The 7,780-nt window shown below is 41.1% G+C and overlaps 1 pseudogene; it reads left to right on the plus strand.

Moving 5' to 3' along the window:
• Positions 1-224: 224 nt before the first annotated feature.
• On the plus strand, positions 225-342 carry LOC111742976 (annotated as a pseudogene).
• The last annotated feature ends 7,438 nt before the right edge of the window (positions 343-7,780 follow it).

Consider the following 7,780-nt stretch of genomic DNA (forward strand, 5'->3'; position numbering starts at 1 on the left):
TGATTGGTTAAGGCAGAGTCACTTTCCTCATATGGAGTGAAAGGAAGTCTTAGAGATGGGACAGGTGTCTTGGGCTGAGTAGGCAAGCACTGATTGATTAACTTAGACCTTTCTTTTCTGGGAGAGCCCAGCATAGAAATTTAGTATTAAATTTAGTTTTCGTTTGCCGACATGGGTTTTAGCATGAGCGACTCCCTCTTGAGCCTAATCTAGTTACTTTAACAGTCTTTACCATGCCACCCTGAACAAGCCCGATCCCGTCTGATCTTGGAAGCTAAGCAGGGTCAGCCCTGGTTAATACTTAGATGGGAGACCACCTAGGAAGACCAGGCGCTGTAGGCCTAAAAAATAAGGGATTGTAAGCTGATAAGGTCCTTGCAATCTGTGAGGTCAACCAAGGGTTGTGTCGCCTAAAAAAAAAATTTAAAGGAAGGAAGGAAGGAAGGAAGGAAGGAAGGAAGGAAGGAAGAAAAGAAAAATATCTTGGTGAACTGCCTAGCTATTGCCCCAATTTGTTCCAGGGCAGTTTGTCTGCCAGCTTTTTAAATTCTAAAAAATTTCTCCAAACTGAAGTAAATAGAGCATACTTGTTTGGGGCCTAACAAGGCGGTCCTTTTGTCCACCCAACCTTCAATGGTGCTGTATTAAAATCTTTATTTCAGTCCTGTCAATGTCATTTTATTGATCTCATTTCTAAAGATTGCCACCCTGCTGGGATGAGTTCTTTGACCTTCCCCTCTGCCTCTCCTCATTTTCTTGATAATTAATCTGTTTTTATTAGCATATATAAAACCCATATATGGTTTTATATAGGGGAAGCTAAGACAGCAAATTCAATAAAGCTTCTGGTATTATTGCTGGTTTTGCAGCAGTTATATAGGATACCCATAAAAAAGGGGACCCCTTAACCACAGCATTTACCATGGCTTGGGAAACAGACATATTCAGTGGATGACAATCTTGGTTATCAAAAAGCCAGTCCTACATGACTTGCATATGAGGCATATCAGCTACTTCATGTGGGGTGTTCATTGGCATTTATAGGGAATCAGATAGTCTCCCTTCTCAGATAAACAGACCTTACAGGGGCTTTCATCAGTCCACCAGCCTGGCTGTTTCCTTGGGAATAACCTGCTAGGTGTCTAGACCTTGTACAGTTATTAAAGAAATAATTCAGCTGAATAATTTGGAGGTCTGATTGACTTTATTGAGCAATTCATGAATCAAGCAGCATCCTATCTAGCAAGTAGAGAGGTGCTTCAAAAAAGCCGTATAACATGGAAGGCTTTTATAGGCAGAAACTGGGCAGGGCAAGAAAGTTATTAGCAAAAGGAAAAAAAATTGTTTCAGGCAAGGTTACTTTCCCTTAGGAGAATGTGGGGGTTTTATCAGGCATATTACCAGATTCCTTTGCAGGGGAGGGTGCAGAGGGCCTCCTAACAGATGACCTCATTGGTCTTGACCAGAAGATTACAGACTGACTAATTAAGATTACATTCCTGAAAAGGGTTGAAACTGGAATTAGGTCAGGTATGAAGCCTAAGTTCAATGTCATGGGCTTTAGTATGGGTGACTCCATTTGAGGCTTGTGGTTTTCTCTTTAACAACAGCTGTCTGTGATTTTCCTACCCATCAACCCAAACATGCTTTTCCATTCTGTAGCATTCAAAACCAAAGACACTGCCCCCACATTATTGGCTTTCACGATCCATTTTAGCAGAACCTAAAAGTTCTTTAGGAAGCTGATGATACCACAATCCATAAAATGACACAGATCTTTCACACGGTAGCCCTTGGTTTCCATAGTTTCTTGGTTTTGCCCTTCCTCGATATGGACCACCTGTTTGGTAACAACAGATATTAGAGTTACTCTGTTGTTCCTGCAGAATCCTTCCTTTTGGGGACAGCTTTGAGGCTAGCAACTGAAGCTCTGATTGATAGGAATCTGAGCTTGGTTCAGCATCAAGGTCTGACCCAGAATTCTCTTTTAATTTCATTTTAGCTGTTACAGAAAACAATAACCAAGGGATTGTGTATTTTTTTCTTATTCATTTGCATTTCTTATGCATCCAGTAAGCCAACTCCCTTGGGAGTTGGTAGTTTTTTTACCGTTAATAACTTATCTTAACACAGCTGCTGCTCCTTACCATGGGTGACCATGTAGCTACCCAGGAATTAAAGGTTCCTTATCCCCTACCCTTTCATTTTTAATCTGCCCAAACCACATGTTTTGGTGAGCAAGGACCATTTTAGAAAATCCCACGTGTTCTGACATAAAGAGCTGTTTTTACTCACAGTGCTTCTGATATCAAATGTGTGTGGGTTTTCCACAACAACAACCAGTTCTCCAATTCTTCAACACCAATTAGGTGCCCTACAATTCAATTAAATTCTGACATTAACTACTCAGAGTTAGTGTCAGACTCCACAAGTTTAAAGCCTGTCTCACAAGTCTGCGCTTACTTCAGAGACCAATCGCAAATGGGTGTGACTAAGGTACCCACACTTTTGCCCAACTTGGCTGCAAATTCTGGGGTTCCCACAAACCACTCTCCAAGGTCAGTTAATTAGAACAACTCAGGAAAGTGCTTTACTTAATATTAACTGCTTTACTATGGTAAAATAAAAGAAATAACAATCTCCAAATGGAGTCATTTGCCCCCCCAAGAGCAAACCAAGAATGTGTCCCCTAACAGATCTGAAACCTCCCAATTAGCATTAGTAAGGTAAGTTACAAGATAAAACCCTTGTTGTTTCCTTAGCCCCACAGGATGTCCTGGACTGAAACAATCCTTTCTTTTCTTTTGCTAATATCATCTTGCCCCACCCTCCTTCTGCCTATAAACATCCTTCCATTTTGCCCAACCCCTCAGAGCACTCTTCTAGTTGCTAGATGAGATGCTGCTGGATTCATGAGTTGCTTAATAAAGCCAATTAGATCTTCAAGTTTACTCGGCTGAAAAAATATATATATATATATATTTTTTTAACAAATATATATATATATATATTTTAACAAATGTAATGCATACATACAACTCAGGACCAGTTACGTGGAAGAGATGTATAAAGCAAGCTATGGGAGGAGCCTGGAGCCTCCATGCCCTCCCTCTCCAGGCATGTCCCCTTCCCACCCTTTCTTCTGACCATTTCTCCTTCCAGGCAAAAATGAACAAACAGGTGCACTCCTCCAAGTTCTATCCACCGGGAGGGTTCCCCTTCACCACTGTTTTTCGGGCTGTCTCAGAGATGGGCTTTAGTGCTGTGCTGTCCACTTTCAGGTGGTGCCTGCAGCTCATGCAGAGTATCTGTAAGCCAAGATTGAAACTGTTCTTCCTCAGTCAACTGATCATAGGGAATTCCCCCATGAAGGCATGGGTGTGGGTTGAGAGACTGTAATATTGCAGGAAGAGGGATCTTGGGTGAGTCTGGGAATTGGTTTCAGGATCTTAGGGAAAGAGAAGATTAACCTCCTTAGGCAGGGATGGAAGGGCTGCCTCTAGAGGCAAAAAAAGTTTGAGGTTCCTAGCTTCATTGGAATCTGTCCAAATGACCCACCCTCATGTTCCAACTTGCATTTCTTTCCAACCAATACCCCTAACTTCTAACAAAAGAGACCCTGTGAGGCTGGGAACTCGATCTGTGTTGTAATTCAATGCCATAAGGATTCACAAGACTTAGTTAACTAGTTAGAGCTAAAAATGTTTCCAGCAAAGGATACCTGGCAGAAGCAGCACTGCTGGAATCCAGAGGGCTCCAATACGGGCCTCTTGTGTTCTTCCTTGTCCAAGGGCACATGGGATGCTCTCAGTCCAACGGCGAACCACAGGGAAAGTGTGCAGTGCCTCCGCCTGAGGAAGTCTGTTTTAGTCTCAGGTTCAAAGGGGCTGGTCATGTAGCTATAACCTGCTATTAACTCTTTCTCCACATTCTGCAGGAATTGACTTTGATTTTGAGAATCTCAGCTGCACAACTATTGGAGGTAGTTATTTCAGGGTTGTCATAGAAGCCATCAGATTCTTTATGCAGACTTTGAGCCACAAATTAAAACTTAAAGTTCTCAAACTCATCATTTTAATTTTAAAGAAATGTTGCAATCCTTTGACTGAACAATTATGACTTTAGGAATTTATTGTAATAATAAGGATGTGCATGCCAATATAAATAACTATTGGGGTAAGTCACGAGAGCACTGTTTATAATAGCAACAAACTGAGGGGAAAAAAATGGCATAGATGATGGAGGCTCTGTCCATTCCTCTGGCGACCAAACCAAAGTTGTGACGGAAACAAGGAGCAACAGCAAGGAAAAATCGCCTGGGATCTAGATGAACAAGCCACACAAATAGGGAGAAATCCAAGAAAGCACCCTGCAATGGCAGAAGGTAGGACAGGGCAAGGACGCAGGGCTGGCCGGTCTTGAGCAGCTGAATGAGACAGAGGCTGTGGCAGCAGCAGATGCCTCTAAAAGGGGCTGCGTCAGCGAGCGGATTTTCGCAGTGATGGACCTGCTCGCTCTGAGCACCAGTGCAGATTCAGCTGTGCGCAGGAGGCACCAGGGACGTATAGGGAGATGTTGTTGGAGTGAGGGCTGAGGGGAGGCTCGCTCTGTACAGACATGCCAGAGGTATCCATTGTTCCCCATTGAGCCCTCCCCCACCCAGTGCGTGGACACAGCGCAGCCATAGCCATGACATCATCAAACTGGATAAGAGGTCGCTCCACCCAGAGGATTCCTTGAAACCCCGCCTCCCCCAACTCGCGGCTCCACCTAAGCCACATCCAGGTATATCTTCAGCGAGTCAGGTGCTCCTCGCTGAGCAGGGCCTAGACTCACACTAGAGGCAGCTGGCCTTAGTTTCTGCTGTGGCCTTTTGAGGCAACTATAAGCACAGCATGTGTGGATTGCTTGCTGAATCTTAACAGGTGGCCCTGGAAGGGTAGAAGCTTGGGCTAAGTTTGGCCAGCAGCCAAACTCAGGACTGTGCCCACACTAATAAGACCATGAGACTTATGAGCTTTGCTTAATACATAGAAACAGACACGGAAAGGCAGCCAAAATGGGAAGACAAAGAAGCAGAAACCATATGAGAGAACAGAACAGAGATCCAGATATAATGGAGTCAAGTAATCTAACAGATGCAGAGTTCGAAACACTCATTATAAAGATGCTCAATGAACTTTGGGGAAGTGTAGATAATAAATTCAGTGAGAACTTCAACAAAGAGATTAAAAAAACACATAAAAATAGAAATGGAAATTATAAAAGGGAATCAGTCTGACACAAAGAACACATTATCTGAGATGAGGAGTATATTAAATGGAATAAACAAAGGAATAAACAAAGCGAATAAAGAATCAAATGCCCTATCTAGAGAATGGAAAAGCCAAGGACACTCAATCAGAATGGCAAGAAAAAAGATGCCAAGACTATAAAAATAATTTAAGGAGGATATGGGACACTATTAAAGATCCAAATATCGGTCTGATCAGCATAACTGAAGAAAATCAAGATGTTGAACAGCTGTTTGAAAAAATAATGATGGGAAACTTCCCTAACCTAGTGAAGGAAATGTACATAAAACCCCAGGAAGCTCAGAGAATTCCAAAACTCAGGGGTCCAAAGAGGCAAACACCAAGGCACATAATTAAAATGCTAAAGATTAAATACAAAGGAAGAATATTAAAAGCAGCAAGAGAAAAACAAATAGTTACTTATAAGGGAACACCCATAAGACTGGCAGTTGATTTCTCAAAAGAAACTATGCAGGACAGAAGGGCTTGGCAAAAAATATTCGACTTGATGAAGACCCAGGATCTACAACCAAGGATATTTTATCCAGCAAAACTATCGTTTAGAGTTGAAGGGCAGATAAAGACCTTTCCAGACAAAAATAAGCTAAAAGAATTTATCACCACCAAGCTAGTATTACAGGAAATGTTGGAGGGACTTTTTTAAGAAGAAAAAACATGTATCAAAAACAGGAATAAAGAATGGTAACAACTACACTACTATCAATAAATACCTCAAATGAAAAAGAATTAAGTGCTCCAACTAAAGATACAGTGAAAAAATATATATATATAAATAGTGGATAAATGAAAAGGAAAACAAGACCTCTACATGTTGCCTAAAAGAGACTCACTTCAGAATAAGACACTCACAGACTAAAAGGAAGGGGATAGAAAAAGATATTGCTTTGATGGACCTAGAAGGTATTTAAGTCAGACAGCAAGATAAACACTATATGATTTCACTTATATGCGGAACCTGAGGAATAAAAAGAACAAACTAACCAAAAACAGACTCACAAATATAGTGGACAATCTGCTGACAGAGGGGAGGGGAGTTGGGGCGGCTGGGAGAATGGGGTGAAGGGTTAAAGAAGTACAAATTGGTAGCTGATGGATGGTCATGGGGATGGGGAGCACAGCATAGGGAATGCAATTAGCATTAACATGTTGGTTAGGTGGAGGGTCAGGGGAGGGAGGGAGGGAGCAATTGGAATAGTTTTACGAACTATATAGATGTCTAAACAATGTACTGTATACTTGAAACTAATTAAAATAAATTTTTAAAAGAGCGACAAACTAGAAATTGCTTACAAGAAACAACTGGGTATTCGTAACATAAATTGTTAAATTTATCGGGGTGACATTGGCTAATTAAATTATATAGGTTTCAAGTGTACATTTCAATAATACGTCATGTGTATATTGCATTGTATGCTCACCACCAAGTTAAATTTCCTTCCATCATCATATATTTGACCCCCTTTATCCTTATCTACCTCCCTCCTACCCACTTTCCCTCTGGTAACCACTAAACTGTTGTCTGTGTCTATGAGTCTGTCTTGTTCGTTTATTGCTTTGTTTTATATGAGTGAAATCATATGGTTCTCAACTTTTCCTGACATATTTCATTTAGCATGATTATGATCCATGATTAAGATCCATCCATGTTGCCGCAAGAGGCAGCATTTCATCCTTTCTTATGGCTGAGTAGTATTCTATTGTATATACGCACCACACCTTCTTTATCTAATCATTTATTTATGGACACTTTGGTTGTTTCCATATCTGGGCCACTGTGAATAATGCTGCAATGAACATCGGGGTGCATATATCTTTATGAATAAATGTTTTCACATTTGGTGGGGTAGATACCCAGAAGAGGGATTGCTGGGTCATATGGTAATTCTATTCTTAATTTTTTGAGGAACCTCTGCACCGTTTTCCATAGTGGCTGTAGCAATTTACATTCCCACCAGCAGTGTATGAGGGTTCCTTTTCCCCCACAACCTCTCCAACACTTGTTATTACTTGTCCTGCTGATGAGAGCCATTCTAACAGGTGTGAGGTGGTATCTCTTTGTGGTTTTGACATGCATTTCCCTAATAGCTAGTGAAGTTGAGTGTCTTTTCATATGTCTGTTGGCTGTTTGGATATCTTCTTGAGAGAAGTGTCTGCTCAGGTCCTCTGCCCATTCTTTAATTGGATTGTTTTGTCGTTGTTATTGTTGTTGAGTTCTATGAGTTCTTTGTATATTTTGGAGATTAGCCCCTTATCAGAAGTGTTGCTTGCAAATATCTTCTCCCAACCAGTTGGTTGCCTCTTTGTCTTGTTGGTGGTTTCTTTTGCTGTGCAGAAGCTTTTCTTTAGTTTGATATAGTCCCATTCATTTATTCTTGCTTTTACTTTCCTTGCCTTTGAGGTTGAATTCATAAAATCTTCCCTAAATCCAAGGTCCATGAGTTTAGTACCTGTGTTTTCTTCTATGC

Source organism: Pteropus vampyrus, unplaced genomic scaffold, assembly GCF_000151845.1.
Source record: "Pteropus vampyrus isolate Shadow unplaced genomic scaffold, Pvam_2.0 Scaffold104, whole genome shotgun sequence".
NCBI classification, from domain to species: Eukaryota; Metazoa; Chordata; class Mammalia; order Chiroptera; family Pteropodidae; genus Pteropus; species Pteropus vampyrus.